The 19893-nt window shown below is 41.0% G+C and overlaps 1 protein-coding gene across 1 annotated transcript in view; it reads left to right on the top strand.

Annotated features, from left to right (window-relative positions):
- Positions 1 to 3305: 3305 nt before the first annotated feature.
- Positions 3306 to 19893, top strand: part of LRRN4 (leucine rich repeat neuronal 4) — a 197289-nt gene continuing 180701 nt past the window's right edge. Inside the window, exon 1 of the mRNA XM_044056510.1 lies at positions 3306 to 3655. The gene's annotated coding sequence lies outside the window, so the exon portion shown is untranslated. The remainder of the gene's footprint in view (positions 3656 to 19893) is intronic.

Below are 19893 nucleotides of genomic sequence, written 5' to 3'. Positions count from 1 at the left end.
GCAGCTGCTTTAAGTATGGCTGCGGGCATTTATGTCATAATTTTACCCAATTTAACACCATAGGGGATATACAGAAAGGGACTACCTATTTTGAGGCAGGTAGTAGGGAGCAGGGAGTATTCCCAGATCTGATATATGTGTACTCAAAACATTTGTTTTCAGTTTATTGTGAAATAGTGATTGGTCAGATTAGAGCATTAAAACTTGGATGTAGCTTATTTTGTCCTTGAAATAAAAAAATAGGATTGAATTTTGTTTTCTGTATGCATAATTTTTTGCTCAGGTCATCATTGTATCCAGATGTTGAAAAAATCTCTAAAATGCACCAAAAAGCTCTTATAACCCCATGGCTTTTGGGTGCTCAGCAGCTCCAGCTTAATTTAGTTATTACAGGGCAGCCTTTGTCAGTTAGGATGTGTTGAAAGGATGCAGGAAAAAGACTGAATTTGTTTTTGTAATTATGTTTTTCTTGCAGCCAATCGGATGACAGGGTTTGTTTAAAAAAAACCCCTCTTAAATGCATATAAGAGCATCTAGAAACCTCATAAATTCTGGGGGTCTAGTGACCCACCCATACCCTCTGTTTAATACTGTTTTTCCCACTGCATTAATTACAGTGTGGTCTTAGTTTGGACATACTGAGAGGATGCAAGAATAAACAAAGTTGAAGATTAAGACTAAATTCCTTTCTTTGATCATATTTTTTGTTCAGGCAATCACTGGATGAAAAAGGTTGTATAAGAAGCTATGAAATACACTTTAGAGCATCTAGATAGTGTGGGTAGGCAAGGATGGGTTGGCTGGGGGAGTCACCATGGAGCCTGTTCTCCTAGGAACCAGTTTACCTAAGGCCATCCTTGATTATGTGATCCAGTTTCCAGGAGTGCTGCAGAGTTGAAACTGAGAAGTTTGTTATTTGACTTCACATTCCATCTGCTAAATGAGTTTAGATGTCGTTGAAATTGAGATATTATGCACCTTCAGCCTTCATGGAATCTCACTGTTTTAAGGGGGGGTCTATATTAGAACATTGAAGTTTCACATCTTTGAATGTTCTAATATCGACCCCTATTCAGCGAAAGCTGAGAACATCGAACATGCGGAACAGCAAATTTTTTCCTAAGGAAAAAAATTTCTGTTCCGAAACACATACACACAACACAAGCACACCAAACTAAACAGCAATCCACACACATACACCTAAAATCTTACATCTAACCCTACACTAAACTGTACAAACACCACTAACTATCCACTTACCTTAACCCAAACCCTAACCCTAAGGTCCGTCACTAATGCACACACACCTCACCCGTGCCCTAACCCTAACTCACCTACCCTGCCCTAACCCTCACGTCCACACAATCACACACTTACCTGACCCACACCCTAATCCTAACTCACCTAACCCGCCCTAACTCTCACGTCCACACAATCGCACACTTACCTGACCCATGCCCTAACCCTAACTCACCTAACCCGCCCTAACCCTCACGTCCACACAATCGTACACATACCTAACCTGTGCCCTAACCCTAACTCACCTAACCCGTGCCCAATCGCACACTTACCTGAACCCAACCCGTAACTTTCCACCACAATGCTGAAAATAACGAAGCGACAGAAATGGACAACTAAATTCTTTCCCTAGGAAAAAATTCGGTTTTCTGTTGTTTTGCTATTTTCATCGTTCGCTGAATAGGGGTTGATATTAGAACATTCAAAGTTGTGAAACTTCGATGTTCTAATATAGACCCATTTTAAGGCAATTTGTCTGAAAACTGGAAACTGTAAATCCATAGTCTGGATTTGTTACTGCCTGCAAATCAAATATTAGAAAATCTTGAGCAGGTACAATGTGCCACATTTCTGTATGTCACAGGGGAAGAAGAGAGACTGATTATTAACATATTTGAGTTTTGAGAGGGAGAAAGACAGTATGGCAGTGATGAAACAGAAGTGTCAGGCCTATGGTGAGCTAAAAAAATGTCTAGTATATATCTATGATTTGTTCTGCATAGCATTCCATAGAAACTATTAATATCTATGCTACAGATTAATAGGGCAGAGTCAAATAATCTGATTGGATTAATTACTTGGTTCACTAGAGGGTGACAGAATATATAACTAAGGAGGGAGTTTAGCTGAATGGAAAGTATTGCCCCTGCAAAATATACCCTTTTTGGTGCTTCATTGTTTTCCCAAATTTTGTTTCCATAGTACATGCCACATGCAGGAATTTCTAGGTTTCTATTATGGTCTGGTCATTGTGAATGTTCATACAATTGCAATGAAATTTGTAATGGTTTTCATTTTCATATTTGTAATTTGGGAGAAGTCGTGCAGTTGGGTTCATACCTCTTAACTGTCCAGATTTTCGCAGAATGTCCAGTTTTTTCCTCATATGTTTGGTCTGTTTCCTATAAAACTTGGTTTTCTAGCAAATCACTGATGACTGAAGCCACCAAATAATGGCAGACATTTACATTTCAGATTTCAGTCTTTCAGAAAATGCAAGCAAACACAAAGTATGCAATTTTAGAAACTTTCCACATTTATAACAGCAATATTTAAAATCTATCCCTATTTTTGGTCTTTGCCCCCATTATTTTAGGCTTTGTCCAAATTTCTTGTGCCAACATGTTGAGAAGTATGATTGGGTTTTGTTTTTGTTTTTTTTTTGTTTCATGACTCCATACCAGATATGGTTCTGGAGCTGAAGATGATACGGTTCAATGACGGCAGAATATTTGTTAAATATTTGTAACAATTTGTGTTAACCAAGTGTTTCTCATGGCATATAATGCCTTATGTTAGTTTCACTGGAAAAAGATATTCCATGGGATTTTGCTGTGGAAGAGACATAAACGCACACATTACCATTCTCTGTATCCGATACTACAAAAGCTGCAGAGCAGACTTGAGCTTCCCTTGAGCCGTATCTTAAATTTTCTGTTCCTCTTTCAAACGTGCTGCTGACAGAAGTTCTAAATCAAGCATCATATTCTCATTGCTCGTCTTGATAAAGCATTGAGGATCCTTTACACAAACAATAAGTCAAAACAGAAACAGTGATTTCATGTGGTCTGGAAAACCGCCAGCTACAAGTCAACACAACAGACAGGAAAAATGTAAGTTTTTGTACCACTGGTATCTTTTGTCATGATTAATGCTACCTTCTGTAAACAAAGTCAATAAGATGATATACTAAGTGTTATAATATAAAACTGAGCTAAGGGCTGCACAATATTTTCATGTGGAGTATCCAGTCCCATAAAAATAAAGAGCCAGGGAAAAACTCTTTTGAGTTTGTAAGTGTGAAATAATGATTGAGTGCAGATGGCTAGCATCAGAAGCACCTTCCACTGATTTTACTTTACTGCCTCACCTCCCAGCAGAAAAAGCAGAAGCTAATTAATCTCATAGCAAGGTAGAAGGGGGCGTATGCTGAAGGAATCATGCTCACAGCAGAGGGACACTACCACAGAGTTCTGTTAAAGAAAAACAGCCACTCAGACCAGCACAGCACCTTAGCTTTTGACAAGTACTGTAGCAGCAGGCATTCTATGAAGGATTAACGAGCAATTTTGTTTAACTGTAGCATTCAGCTTGTGGTATATCCACAAAATCTGAAAAAGGAGCCCAGAGGCATAAGGTAACACTTATTTCATTCATATGTCATGATTGCGCAATAACAGGTTACTAGCAATGTGCAGTGTGGTATGTTCCAGGAACATGAATTTTCACTTATATATTCTGAACATCAAATGGTATTCTATAATGTTGGTTTTAAATCACTTTGTGATAATATTTGTTAAATATTTTGATGGAAGTCTGAACATCGAATGGCATTCTATATTCGTAGTTTTAAATCACTTTGTGATAATATTTGTTAAATATTTTGATGGAAGTATGAACATCGAATTGCATTCTATATTCTTAGTTTTAAATCACTTTGTGATAATATTTGTTAATTATGTTCTATGGAAGACAAAACTTTTTTGCTTTGTTTACTGAAATATTTAATGCATTATTTCTGGAGGGTAACATTTTTATTTAAGTATAAAGCTAATAGTCCCACATATGGTTAACTTTAGCATTGTGTCTTTAGTGTTTTTTTTTTCTGATCATTTCATCTTAAACTTCATTATATTTACTTTTTATTGTTCTGTTTTACTTTCCTGTAGCCAAAGCAGTAGCTAAAATAGGTAATTTGGATCAGTCCATTACCCAGTTAACAAATGTTAAATAAAATACAGATTAATTAATGTGTGAATAACATTTATACTGACTTGCAGCAGTGACATATATTATAATGCAGTAATGAAGCTGTACAGAAATTCAGTAAGTTACAGATGTGTCTTCATATGGCTTAATTATTTTCTTATATTTGTAGTAATTGCTTATTTAATTAGATACATTATCTGATACAGTATGCCACAGTTTGTTGCCCTTTGAAAAAGAAAGGCCAGCAAAAGAATTATATGTATGTCCATTTTTAGATGTAAACCAGCTGAATTTCTCCAGGCCACTTAAGATGGTAGCAGCAGTTTAATTACTGAAGGCAGTGGAACGTGATGCTTTTCCTTTATCTGGTAAGAATGGGGAATGAAGTTTGAGAGAAATTGCTGTGTGATAGTCATATGAGTTCTCTTAGCCTCTGTTAGGTAAAGCTATATTTGAGAAAAACACAGTATTAATGATGCTTTACACTTTCCAGCTCAGGATAGAGACAGAAGATATCCTCAAGTAGAATGAGGCAGATGGGTTCCAATGTTAATGTTCACTACTGAACGTGATTTTTTTTTTTCTTTTTTTCTTTTTTTTTTTTGCAATTTCCATCTGTTGATTTTTATAGTAGTGGACACACAGCAGAAGACTTGTTTAAGAGAATAATATTGTAAGAACTCTATTGTGCAAAATTTCTTGTTTCTGCAATATGCACTGAAGTCACTTATAACGTCACTTATTTTTATGACATATTACTAAAGCATTTTACACATCAGCCTTTGCAAATCAAGTGCTTTCTTGACCTTACTGCCATGTTTCTATTTAGGAAAGCATCAGTGAGTACTACTTGGGTTACAGAGCAAACTTGGGAGCTTCAGGATTTCTTAAGGATATGATGCTCAGTAATTGACTGGCATTAAGTCATGAAATATTCATTTGGAGGAGACAGGCGGAAGGATCCAGGGCTTTTTCAAGATGAGAACCAGGGAAGGGAGAACAGGTAATGGAGCAGCAACAGCAAGATAAGCAAACCGTGCACAAGACAATATGCAGAAACCCTCTGTGCAAATAACAAGTTAAGGAGGAAGTAAAAAAATAAAGTCAAGTGCTTATTCTTACACACTACTGTGTTAATAATGATGGTCTGAGCTAAAAAACTGTATCATCAGCATTAGATAACGCATTAGGAATAAAAGCTGCAAAATAAGCATACAAAGTAACTGTGAAATGTAAAATGTCACACAAGTATTGCATTGAAGTTGGCATGCATAATGTGTCAGACAAGGAAATCCATCTGTACTTGTCATCTATGCAGCATACAGGAACTGAGCCCTTGGTACACTACTGATGACCACAGGATCAATTTGTAATCCCAGTGCTGAATGACCTGTCTGAGGGGGGTGGAGAAAGCAGAGGCTGAGTCTGCGCCTGTCTCTGAGGATCTGAGGAAGGAGCATATGCCCCCAAACATGTTCTCCACTGGCGCATCTTTGTAGAGACTAGTGAGTCAGCAATGGCATTTGTCTCATGACATTGGAGTATCTGTAGTCCTGCACCATTTGCTGAAGTGAATGACAGTCCTGCACAATGCTCATTACCCAAGTCTGGATTCATCACTGAGCGTGTGCACAGAAACAGGTATGTCTAAAGGAAAAAAAAAACAGTCCTCCACATCGATGATTCCACTGCTCCTGTCACAGTTATCATTTGCCTCTAGGAGAATGAATGTGCCCTGTAAGGTTCTCATTCCTGGAGAAATGAAAAGGTCAGTAGAGTGGCCAGAGGAGAGATTTGATGGTTAGGAAGGGGGCAGACCATAACAAAATCCACCTATATGTGTATTATTCAGAAAAGGGATCTAAAAAGGATTATTAGCAAGTGAATGTAGAATTTAGTCCAATGGAGATAAGCAAAAACAACAGAAAACCAATGTCCAGCAATAAAGTGCAAGCAGTGTAAGAGAGAGTGTCACAAAAGAAATGGCAAAGAGATTACCAAGCAGACAGTCATTGCTGTTGAAAGAAAATATACTAAAGAATACCCAGCAGAAGACATAAATCCATACTACTATGTGAACTGATGAAAAGTCAGACTTAGTACAGACACCATTTGTCCACTTAATTCCTGATAGTACTGCATTTATGTGACTATAGCTAAGTTAATCAAACCAACCATAGCATAGGTGTGTACTAGGCTAATGTCCCTAGAGCCTTGACAAGCCTAGCCAATAGGATTACCCTAGCATTGTGTCACCTGACCTTAGTTCCCAGTGCCTCTGTTGAGTAGAGCCACTGGAGTGATCCCTGGGGTGAATTTTCTATTTCCCATCTACTCATCAAGCTTTCTCTTGAAGAGGGCCAGTGAGGTGCTCTGTTGGACATGTATGGGAAGTCTATTCCTTAACATGGGCAGTCTCTGGATTGTGAACCTGTCCCTCCAGCACTTTCTGTTGATTGCGGTAATGAGGTTGAGGTATCTGGAGCATGTCATGTGGAGAATTTGGGATTTCTTTAGATGTAGCATTTCTAACAGAGCTGGGTCAGACATGGCTTTGTAAGTCAAGCAGAGATCGCCTCAAAGTAGGCAATATGAGACAGAGAATAGTTGGAGTTTTTTGAGTCTGTCCATATAGGACAAATGTTTAAGGCCTAGGATCCTCTTTGTAGGGTACTTTTGTGGCCTCTCCAGTTGTTGCAGGTGTCTAGTGAGGTACATGCCAAATGGGGCATTGTACTCGATGACTGGCCTAATGAGGGTAGAGTAGAGGAAGACGATGACCTCTTTCTTCTAGATACAAAACCCTTAGTAATGAGCTGTGCCACATAGAAGGACTTTCTGCCCACAGTGGCAATGTGGTGATCAAAAGAGAAGTTGCTGTCAATCTGTGTTCCCAGATCTCTTATAATGCTTTCTGTGTTAAGTGGACTACCATCGATATGGTAATTCATGGGAACCGGGGGTTTTCCCAAAGGGGATGACAACACATTTTTTGGCATTGAGCTTAAGACCACCAGATTGGCCTCCTTTTTTTGGAGGAGACTATCTTGATTCTGTTGGGTATGGCGAGATCCATGCATTTGTATATGTGTTCGTACAGTGTATTGGTGTATGATTTGGCGGTCATGCAACTATTCTCCATTTGCATGGGTGCTGTGAAGTAAACCACCACTGTTTTTAGGACCCCAAAGTTAGCTTTGGAGAAATTTTTCATGGTGGTTACCTTTGTGGGGGCTGGGGACTGGGGTGGTGGGGGTGTTGGTGGGGGGGTGGCTTTCCAAGGTGATTAGCTTGTGGTCAGCTCTAACCAGGGAGGAGTTGACTATTGGTGTAGAACAATGGTCGCCCATGTTAGTAATGACCGGGTCAAGGATGTTGCTACCTCTAGTGGGGGTAAGAATGAGCTGGTCCAGGGAATTGGAATTAATGAATTCCAGGAAACTATGAACAAGTGTCTTGGAACATGAGTAGTTTTTTTAATGGACTATGAACAAGTGTCTTGGAACATGAGTAGTTTTTTAATGGAAGGGTAGTTGAAGTTGTTCAGTATGAGAGTGTTAGGTTGGAACCTAATATTCTCCAGGGTGCTTAGGAACGTGGAGTGTGAGTCTTGAGACATGGTTGGGGACCTATAGCAGGATACGACCTGAATCACTGTCTTACCCAGTGTTAGCTGCACCCACAGTATCTCTGACGCATTATGTTGGGCTACCAGTCTTGAGGTGTGTGCATACTTTATGAATATGGAAACACCACTGCCTTTGGAGCTTCGGTCCAAGTTTTGGGGCCGAAAGGTGTGAAATGAGTTATAGCCTGGTAGTGCAGGGGTGCTTTCTGCTGCCTTGAACCAGGTCTCTGTTACAGCATAAATGTCGATGTTCTCCATTAGTGCTTCAAGTGAGTGCATTTTAAGATTTAGACTTCTAGCATTGAGCAGCATGACCCTCAGATTGCATTTGTTTGTAGCCGTTACGGTGGTAATTTGGTCTTGGAACACTGCCTAAAAAAAGGCACTATAGGGGTGGCAAGAGCCTTGGCCAGTATCTGAAAGCCCAGGGGTGACAGGCAGACAGATACTGGATCCCTTTAGAATGACATCAGAAACTTGGCCAATTGTTGAAATCAGTCATTTTCTGCTTGTACAATTTTCATGGGAGTCTGGTTCTAACAGACACTATGGAGCAGAAAGAGCTGCTCATGGCAATTTCAGTGCAAACTGTATTATACTTTGATCATAACCGTCTTGCTAAATGTTTGTGATATGAAAGTCAAGAAACTCACATCAAGAGTGGAGCAACATGGACTTCAGGACATGACTCGACATTCATGTTGAGAATACATAATAAGCAGTTATTGGAGAGACCCATTCATAGTTCTTTGCAGTATATAGAGCTTAAGGTGCTCTGATGCAGGGGGAGAAAGAAATGTAGGAGAACAAGGTGTTTTACGGCTTCGAATACTGCAAAACAGTAAGTGCTGTCGCACAGAGAATGGCCAGAAGCAAAGTGCACTTCTAATCAACCAAAAGCTTTAAAAGTTGTTAAATGCTTCATACACTGTCTGTGATGGCTGTCATATGTCCTACTGTGCAAAACTCAATCATATCACTGTTGAAAGATGCATAACAGAGTTTTTTTATGCATCTTTGAAATCTGTTATGTTTGGGTCTTATGGCAGACTAGGGCATAACAGTGTTACCTTTCTGCCAGTTTTGGAATGTCGTCAGCACATTCCATGTACTACATTACCTTTATCAAGTCAAGTCAATATTTTGTGTACAGAACAGCATTAGTCTGCTATAGGTTTGGCATCTTCCCAAGTGTTCAGTAGTCACCATTGTATTTAATGCCATGGCAGGTTTCAGTATGATACTCTGTGGCTGATTTCAGTAGTGCAGTTTGTTTAGGGGCCTATGTGAATGACACTTTTCCTGTTATGGAACAATTCAGCATATGGATATTTCCATTTCTGGGGCTTCATTACAGGTTATATTTATGGTTACACTCCTCAGCAAAGATCTCAACATGCCTTTTCTTCAGCCTACTATGACCACTGGAGAGTTTCTATAAGCTACTGTTTTCTGTTTTGTGATCCTGTGGTCTTGATATGTCAAATATAGCCACAAAGAACAATACACTTTGTAAAATAAGCAGTCCCAAATAAGCATCTAATAAGAGGAAATAGAGACTGTAACATACTCAGTAAACTGTTTAGGCTCCTATTGTAATAATGTGTAAGGATGTCAACTTCATAGAAGAATGGAATATGAAATGAGATTTTTATTTGTTTTGGTGGAAATATGCCTGTATTGGCCAGTGTATACACGTCTGTGCCTGCCATAAAGTCCAGCAACCTTGGGCCGAGAACCCTGTTTCTCTAACCTACAGAAGGGTCCCATGCTAATGGTGGGAAGAGACTGGTGTCCTTCAGTAAATGTATCGGCTTTCAGTGTGTTAGGAATCTGTAGTGAAACATTATGCTGTGTTGGTAGCATCATGGATCTGTAATGAGAGGATGTCAGCTTTTGGGGAGTTAAATAGGCATAATTAAAGATGTTAGAATACAGTAATGTATAGACAATTTGACAGAAATTCCACTGTGCTTCCTACACCTATAATGAAAATGTCATGTTTTTGCCCTTGTTAACATGTACTGGTAACAGACACATTCCATTCATGAAGGGTGACCATTCTGCTGCATTTGCTATAGTCGTTATAGGGCAACATCTCTGGCTTTTTTTTTTCTAACCAAAAAAACACAACAAGAATGACATGTGCCTTATGCACATTTTTGTAGAACAGTCATATTTAGAATGTTGGCTAACTGGTCTACAAATCTGCACCACTTTTATATCCTTTGTAATTGCCTGGCTAGAAAAAACTAGGAAGGAACGGGCAGATATTGCTGACTGATATTGCTGACCTGGCACCCCCTCTTCCCTTGAATTACTTCATTACTTTATATCAAATATATGAAAGTGAGTATACTAGATGGGACCTCATCACTATTATATCTTCATGGGTTCTCACTGCGTAATATGGGGTTACCGACTTGGTTGCTGTTTCACTTATGGTTTGTAATCCATTCCTCTAAAATTTCTGCAACTTCCCTAAACCAGACGGCAGCAGCTAACCATAGCCTTCCTACGCTTATTTTGAGATACTGTCTAACAAGCAGAGTCAGAAACATTGACTGATGACACATTTATTTATTCATTTAAATACATTTCAGAACAAGGTATGTGCACTACTCTAAGGACATTTTTGGGCCACATTATGGCAGACGTGGCCAAGAGCTCCTTAAAAAAATGGGAAATGACAGTATTCAGAAGTTATACGAGTACCTTCTGACTCCCATTAGCAGTGGAGCATTACTGCCATAGCATGTATCACATTTATTTACACACACTGTGATGGAGGTCTGCCTCAGCAGTTTAACACACTGAGCTGTAAATATGCTGTCATTACTCTGTGTTGCAGGTCTGGATATGATTCCCTCCTTTTACACTTTCACGCTTTGTCACTTTCTGCAAGATGCAGCTCAGCCAAATGAAATGTTTTGAGCTACCTCTGAAAACAGGTATTGCATTCAGTAAAGGCTGAAAAAGTAGCCTGGCTCTATGCTTTTAGGTTTATAGGTAAATACTAGGTTAACTGCCCTTCTGGGCCATTTTAAGCCTAGCCAATTTCCATTTTGGAGCTTAAATTAACCTATCCCATTTGGTATTAGGTTGGCCTTACCCATCCCATGGGTGATAAATTATATAGCACCCCTAATGAGAATAACTGGGATCATAATATAGATAATTTGAGAAGACCTGTGCATGTGATAAAGCATTTATGAACTGCCTCTGCCTATTAGTTTTATTGAGTGCAGTCCTGGGGTAAATTTTCTATTACCCATCCATAGATCCAAGTTGCAGTTGAATTAGTGACCTGAATGAGCTTTGCTTTATACAGATAGGGAGTCTGTTCTAGTTCAGTAGTATCCTCAGAGAGATAAAGCTGTCCCAAACTGTTATGTTGATGTTGCAAAAGAAGATTATATTCCTGGGCTGAGTATTTCTGATGCCATTTGACATGCAGATATGCAGAGGTTCATCAGTATGGGATTAGAGAATGCCTTTTATGCCAGACACAGGTTAGCAGTCTGTAGGATAACGAATAAAGTGACAGGGCTTTGAGGCAGTCCATGTAAGATATGTTGTTTTAGGCCTTGTATCCTTTTAGTGAGGTATCTCTGTAGGTATTCCAGTTGTTGCATGTGTCTGGACAGATACATGCCAAAGGGGAGATTATACTCACATGTAGGTATGTGTACACTAAGGGGTGCACTGAGTGGTGCAATCTCCCTGGTGGAGACAAGAAAGAGTTGACTATTCATGCTCTGAGGGGAGGGGCAGTACCACTTGGATAGAGAGACAACCCCGTTCAGAAGTGAGGGGATGTCCACTGTGGATTGCCAGTTACATGCCCCTCCCTGGCACCTAGGGGAGTATGTGGAGTTGGGATTGAGGAGAAAATGGAAAAAAAGGCAAACTTCCCCTGATGGCTGTGTAAATGGTGGCTCCTTCAGCTTAACTCTTGCCCCGGTGAAGGAGAATGAATAGGCCAACTGGCCTGGTGGGGGTTAATGGCCAACAGACAGCAAGGGTAAAAAAAAGATGCCAAAAATAAATAAATAAAAACAAAGGATAAACCAGTCCAGTATAAAAGGATGGAAAGGAAAATAGAAAATCACTTAAGAGTACTGACTTTAAGCACTCCTACCTCTTCTTACTGACTTATTGTAAACACTTCAACATTATAATTTACAGTGATAGCTCCCGTGGAAGAGGAAATGCAGTTTTTGAATAGACAGACTCTACAGATCACTTGTCAACATCTGAATGCACATTGCCGTTTTGTTCTGAACCATCCCAAGCACTCATGAACATTTTTCTCTCTTTTTCTGACTTGCTTCAGAACTTGCTCTTCTCATCAAGAATCTATGGATTGAGAAGCTGTTACTTTACCACAGATCAATATATACTGAGGAAATTCAAAACTTATCCTTACCATGTCAACATTTTCTGTGACTTCTAGTCCTGTATGAGCAAAAATGCCAGTAATCGAACTGGGTATTGTGGGTGGCTGTGCACCCCCCACATCCCCCGCAAACTATATATTCTAACTCTGAGGTCACACTACAGTGAGGAAAGGGCAAATATCTTATTTCTCACTGTACCACGACCCCACAAACACCCTTTCGATTCCCAGCATTTTCGCTCATGTGAGCGTTCGCGGTAATGTCTTTTTGTGCTTCTAATATAGACCCTGTTTCTGTCTTACTGGAATGCCTAACAGACAGAATTTGTAATAGGATCATATGAAGCTACTAGGCTAATGACCCTAGGGCCCTTACAAGCCTAGCCAAGTTTTACCCTTATTTTCACGATCAGTATCTATCACCCTGTCCAAGAGGGACATAGGTGGAACCCCTGGGGTGAACTTACGATTACCCATCCAATTGTCCAGATTGCATTTGAAGAGGGCTAATGAAAAGCTCTGCTTGACAAGAAGCAGGAGTCTGTTCCAAAAGTGTGGTAACCTCTGGGAGACAACTGTCCCTCCAGCAGGTTCTATTAATGTCACATACCAGGTTAGCGCCATTAGAGCAGGTAACCCATGTATCATTTAACTTACAGATATGTAGCATTTCCAATAAAGCAAGGTCAAAGATTGCCTTATGTGCAAGGCAGAGATCACCTCTGAGCAGTCTGTATGAAACAGAATAAAGTTACAATGATATCAGATGATTCTTATAGGACAGATGCTGAAGACCTTGAATTTTCCTTGTGAGGAACTTTTGTGGTCTCTGCAATTGCTGCAGGTGCTTGGACAGGTACATACCAAAAGGGGCATTGTATTCAATTATTGGCCTGATGAGGAAAGAGTACAGGGAGGTTATAACTTCTTTTTTTTCTGGAGGCAATGCCCTTACTTATGAGATGAGCAATACAGAATGTCCTCCTTACCACTGTGGTGACATAGTGATCAAAGGTAAGGTTGCTGTCAACCTGTGTGCCCAGATCTCTCACCACTGAGTGCATACTTAGGATGTTATTACTGATGTGGTAGTTAGCAGGAGCATCAATCTTACTGAAAGGGATGACAATACATTTGTTTTTCACTGAGTTTAAGGCCATAACTTCGGCACCAGTCAACCCTCTTGTAGGATGATGACATTGCTTGGAGATTCTATGACTGCTCCCAGTTTGCAGTCATCAGCAAACTTTGTCAACCACAGACCTTTAGTTTTAGCTTGCACTTCAGAGAAATAGATTCCAAACAGATTCCAAACAGTAGAGGTGGGAGGACTGATCCCTGTGAAACACCACTGGTTACAAGTCTGCTGTTGGAGGTGGATTCCCATATTTTGACTGTATGGGTTCTAAGAGTGAGCCAGTTAGCGACCCATCTAATGATATATGGGTTGATACCTAGCTGGGTGAGTTTGTCAATTATGCCTGCGTGGGGGATAGTGTCAAAATCCTTGGTTAAGTCTAGGTAGGTTGCATGTACATATTTCCCCTCATCAATGGCCTTGGTGACTGTCTTGAAGAAGTCCAAGAGGTTTAACAAGCATAATCTCACTTTGACAAATCCAAATTGAGTAACGTCAAGTGTTTGGAGGTTACCAATATCTTTGTTGATAAGGTCCATAATGATTCTCTCCATGGCCTTGCAGATAGGGCTAGTCAGGTTAATAGATCTATAGTTCCCAGGGTCAGTGGAAGTACCACCTTTGTGCAAGGGGACAACGGTGGCCTTTTTCCATTCAGCTGGGATTAAGCCAGTGCTTAGACTATGATTGAAAAGAGTACCCAATGGCATTGTTAATTCTTGTTTGAGCCCATGTAGGATGCAGCCTGGGATGTTATGAGGTCCCATGGATGCTGTGCTTTTGATCTTAGAGAGGGCATTAACGACTTGCTCTTTAGAGATAAGGGTAGAAGACAGGTGGTAGGGATGTCTTGGGGAAAGGGGAGTGAAGTTTCATAGAACCTGTTGGCTAACAAGTTAGCAATGTCCATAGGCTCTGTATATGTAGTATAATTAACTACCAGTTCAGCACAAATCTGAGCCTTTCCTTTTAGGTTACGGGTGTAACTAAAGAACGCCTTATGGTTGTCGTTAGTTGAGGAAGCTAATTTGGATTCATAGGTAGCTTTGAAGGACTTAACAATGAGTCTTATTTGCCTGTTTAAGCTGAGGGGGAGTGTTTCCAGTTTGGAGTCATTCCCTCTTACTCTTAGACAGCAATTTTTCTTCCTCTTATTGTAAAGCCTGTTAATGGCAGTTGTCCATCAGACAGGTTTGCGCCTCCTGGAGGAGTTTGTTTCAGTGCAGTTGGTTAGGTGTTTGTATAAAGCATTTGTGTAGAATTCAGCATAGTTGCCAGTTCCATCCTTGGGTGGAGGTGTAGTGAAGCTATTTATATCATCCCATAAGAGGTTATAATAATCTGTTTTTTAGTTTAGTTTGTGCTACGGGGGGGGGGGGGGTCAGGTGTGATAGTAACTTCGAAACAGACCGATTTGTAGTCAGATCTCACCAGGGAAGATCTCACAATGGGGGTGCTACAGTTGTCCCCCATATTGGTAAGCACCAGATCCAGGATGTTGGCACCCTTTGTGGGGTGTCAACTAGCTGATCAGGGCATTGGAGTAAGGAATTAATGAAGCTGATGAACCTTTGGGCAAGTGAGTTTCTACATGAGTAATTTCCCCAGTCAATGGATAGGTAGTGAAAGTCACCCAAAATGATGGAGTTCAGATGTATCTTGATAGACTCAAGTAGATCCAAATAGGCAGAGTGGGTGTCCTCCTGATTCATGGAGGGCGTCCTGTAGCTAGCAATGACTTGAATAGGTGTCCTACTAAAAGTTAATTGCACCTGAAGTATCTCCAGGGAACCATGCTGTCTAACCAATCTGGAGGTGTATTTATTTGTAATGAATATTGATACACCGACTCCTTTAGTTTTCACGCCTTCAGTTTGTGGTCTGAATTTGTGGAAGGAAGTGTAGCCCAATATGGTTGTGATGCTCTCCATAGCCTTGAACCAGGTCTCTGTGATTGCACAAATGTCTATGTCTTCCAAGGTGAGGACTGCTTCCTAGTGTATGCAGTTTTGTGCTAAGACTCCTAGCATTTAGCAGTAAAACCTTGAGGTTGTTCTTAAGATGGAGTTCTTACATCGAGAATTTTGTCCTTGAAACACTGGCTAAAAAGGTACCATGGGGGTGGCAAAAGCCATGGCCAGTAGCCGAAATCCCAAGGGTGACAGATGAAGACCACCTCTGACAAAGCATTGGGGTCTGTAATAACAGATTAGGAGGTTTTCTCTCTGCACTACGGGCCCAGGATACTTTTTATCTTTAGAACCAGATTACTTATTCTGCACCATGTTTGACAGGAAAGTAAATTGTATGCAGACAGTATTCACAAAGAAATTTTCCATTTCGTTTGTCCCTTTGACTCAGCCCAGCACATTCCATTACTTTTAACATTAAAGGCAGTTATACAGATCACAACAAATAAAAGTTGTCACTGACTTAAAGAGAAGCTATTTTCTTGAAAGAAAACTAATCAAAATGAGACGAAGTGGCTTTTCGGCTTATGTAGAGTTATCTTGAGAATTTTTCACACACACTTGGATGCCTTGTTATGCAATTGAAATATCGCTCTTTTGCTGCTTAACTGCTCTTGGTGGACAAACACTGCTCCTCACAGGCATTACTTCCAAAAAAGTGAAGTCCTTTCTCTTCTGTTATCATAGGATAATAGATTACTAGGCTAATGGCTCTGGAGCCCTTACAAGCCTAGGCAAGAGTTTATCCCCAAAAAAGAAACCTCAATCAGCATCTGTCAATGAAGGACATAGGTGGAACTCCTGGGACAAATTTGTGGCTGCCCATCCACTCATCAAGGTTGTGCTTGAAGAGGGTCAGCGACATATTTTGTTTGACGTGCATGGGGAGTCTGTTCCAGGGATGGGGCAGCATCTGGGAGACAAACCTGTCTCTCCAGCAGGTTTTGTTAATGTCACATATTAGATTTAACCCCTTTGATCGGGTACTACTCGAGGAGTTAGACTTACGGATATGGAGCATCTGTAGTAGAGCAGGGTTTGAGACTGCCTTGTAGGTGAGGCACAGATCACCTCTGAGCAATCTGTATGATACAGAATAGAATGATAGTGATTTGAATCTGTCAACATAGGACAGGTGTTGGAGGCCATGGATTCTCTTTGTGAGGTATTTCTGTGGCCTTTCCAGCTGGTGCAGGTGTTTGGAGAGGTACATACCAAACGGGGCATTGTACTCAATTATTGGCCTAATGAGGAAGGAGTACAGAGAGGTAATAACCTCCTTTTTTCTGGATGCAGTCCCTTTACTTATGAGATGAGCCAAGTAAAAGGGTTTTCTGATCACTGCTGCTACATGATGGTCAAATGTGAGATTGCTGTCAACTTGTGTACCCAGGTCTCTCACCATAGGTTGTGTGGTTAGGGGGTTGCTGTTGATGTGATAATCAGTAGGGGCCATGTTTTTGCTGAATGGTATGATAATACATTTCTTTGCATTTAACTTAAGGCCATGACTTTGGCACCGGTCATTTGTTGCTGTGAGACCCTCTTGAAGTATTTTAACATTATTTGGGGAGTCAATGACAGCACCCAACTTACAGTTGTCTACAAACTTGGTCAGCCATAGGGCTTTTGTCTTTGCCTGGACCTCTGAGAAGTAGATGCCAGACAATAGGGGTTCCAGGACAGATCCCTGGGGGACACCACTAGTGACAGGTCAGCTGTCGGAGGTAGTGGTACATATTTTGACCTTGTGGGTCCTATCAGTGAGCCAGTTGGCCACCCACCTGATGAGACAGAGATTTACACCAAGTTATGTTAGCTTTTCGATGATGCCCGAATGGAGGATTGTGTCAAAGGCTTTTGCCAAGTGAAGGTAAGCTGTATGTACTGACTTTCCCTCATCCAGTGCCTTGGTGACAGTCTCAAAAAAGTCAACTAAGTTCAACAGGCAAGATCTGCACTTGACAAATCTGAACTGGGTGGAGTCAAGTGCTTGGAAATTGCCTGTGTCCTTGTTTATGAGGCCCATAATAATACGTTCCATGGCCTTGCAGATCAGACTTGTCAAGCTAATGGGGCGATAGTTTCTGGGGTCCATAGCGGCACCACCTTTGTGCAAAGGGATGGCAATGGTAGTTCTCCACTCTGCTGGAATGAAGCCTGTACTTAGGCTGTGGTTGAATAGGGTGCTCAATGGCGAGGCTAGTTCTTGCCAGAGATGTTGCAGAATACAGCCTGGGATACTATTAGGTCCCATAGAAGCTGCATTCTTTGCCTTTGATAGGGCCTTTAACACTTGATCTATGGAGATGTGAGATGCAGGGCAAGTATCGGCGATGTTGAAAGAGCCTTTGGGGGGGACAGGGAGGTGAAGTTTGCACTGAACCTGTCTGCTAGCAGGTTGGCTAAGTCAACAGGATCAGTGTAAGTGGTACCGTTAAGAACTAATTCAGAACAAACCTTGGCTTTGCCATGGAGGTTTCTGACGTAACTGACACCAATACAAAGGCCAGGGAGCTGAGAAATATCACTCATTAAAATTTTGCTATGATAATAATTTCTGGTGGCCCATACATCTCATTGGCATAGGCACCCCTCCAAATTCATTCTTGCACACATTTTCACACAAATTCATTCTAAAGTTTGTGTCCAGTAAACTCCCTGGCACTAGCCTCTAATGCAATCTCACCTACTGAAAGTTATGAGTGAATGCAAACTTTTGGCCAAATTTAATTATCTCAGTCAGTCAAGCTAACTTACACAGTTGAGCTGCTCGGATGTGTAAATGCCTTACCACAGGCATTTCTGGGGGAGTATATATGGGTAATTAGCATAGTCTGCTCCACTGAAATGCCTCATTACCATATAACTCTGTGGAGTAGAAGGTCTACACTGGTGATCTGGCAGACCATGTAAGATCACTATGATGGGCTTGAATCTGAATCAGATAGGGCCACCACCAACATTAGCATCTCATGTGATGGCTTACCACTGGCGGCAGACCTTTCTGAACCCAAATCAAAGTTCATTAGACAGTAAATAAAGAAAACATTTTAGGGTATGGACTTTTAACATTCTCATACTTTCTTTTTTTGTGTGTCCTTTCTGCCATGTCACAGGTGCAGCACCAATGTCCCCCATACATGCTGGGTGTACCAGCCAATCTCTGTAACCCCTCAGACTTACTTTGGTATGGTGAGACTGGACATAGATCTTGAGGGCATCCCAGGGGTTCAGCTATCTCTGTTTCTGTCCAGGGGGGTTTCTGTAGGACCTACCCACTCCTGTCTACCTTGCAGTAAATATAGTTACATCTGAGGGGTGGACATGCAGTCACGACATTGCAATATAACACCCCACCCCGCCTCCAATGCAGCGTTGCCAGGTCCACCTTGCCTCCCCTTTGGGGGATGCCTCCAGGCTCCTCCAAATGACATCCTCAGTCTCCACCAGGGATCATCACAGGAGATGCTAGATGGCACTCTCCCCAGAGAATAGGCATGCCAGTCTTCCCCTGCTCCTTCGTCAGTCACCTGAGCCACTAATCAAGCCGTGGTCACCTGGGTAGTAGAAAGGGCTTTATCCCTGTAACCACTAAAGGGGCAAAACTCTGTCATATTCTTACGTCTTTCTCAACAAAATTAGTATAATAATGCAGTAATTCATTTTTGTGATATGCAGATGGCTGTGCATATATATCTTTGTATGAAAATCTTCGTCATAAAGCATTCTTATAGCGTAATAAAAGTAAATAATGTGCTATACAAAAAGAAGCGATATCAGTTCAAGAAAAGGTGCATGAATCTATATTAATATACTGCATGAAACAAGCAGCATCATGACTCCCCATGCAAACATCTGGAGAAATTGTATATTAAAACAACAGCCAGTGCTCCTAAACCCAAAGCTTTGTGGCTGTAGAGTGAAATATTTTCCTCAAAAAAACAAGTAAAATGCATATAACAGGAATGGTGTTTGAAAACACATTTTTAACATTTTGTTGTTGTTTGTCTTTCGGCTTTTTCCTGGTAAGGGGTCGCCACAGCGGAACTCTGGTCCGCTAATGATTGGCAATAGATTTTTACAAAATGCCGAGGTGCCAGCTTGACGCTCAACCTTCAACGAAGCCACGCCCATTTACGCACGCATGTTTTTCGAATGCTACCCAACCGTGGGGAGGACATGCAGACTCCACACAGAATATAATAAAATCTGAGTTTTTTGCACCCAGGGGCAAGGGCAAACCACTGCCGTAATGGCTTCAACATTTTGGTTAAATGCAAGACATTGCTTACATCATTAACAGCCTGCTGTCCTATTTCATTCATAGGTTCATAGGTTGGTACTAGGCTATCGGCCCTAAGGCCTATGCAAGCCTAGCCATAACAATTCCCTGGAAATTTCTTCCCACAATATTTACTTCTCTGGGCCCCTGTCTAGCAGGGTGACTGACATGATCCCTGAATTTCCTATCTCCCATCCAATCATCAAGGTTCCTTTTGAAGAGGGCCAATGAGGCGCTCTGCTTGAC

The sequence above is a fragment of the Protopterus annectens genome, chromosome 1.part2 (genome assembly GCF_019279795.1).
Source record: "Protopterus annectens isolate FY-2018-M chromosome 1.part2, PAN1.0, whole genome shotgun sequence".
Classification (NCBI taxonomy): domain Eukaryota; kingdom Metazoa; phylum Chordata; order Ceratodontiformes; family Protopteridae; genus Protopterus; species Protopterus annectens.
The sequence above is the reverse complement of the archived record's forward strand: the minus strand, read 5'-3'. Positions and strand labels throughout refer to the sequence as shown.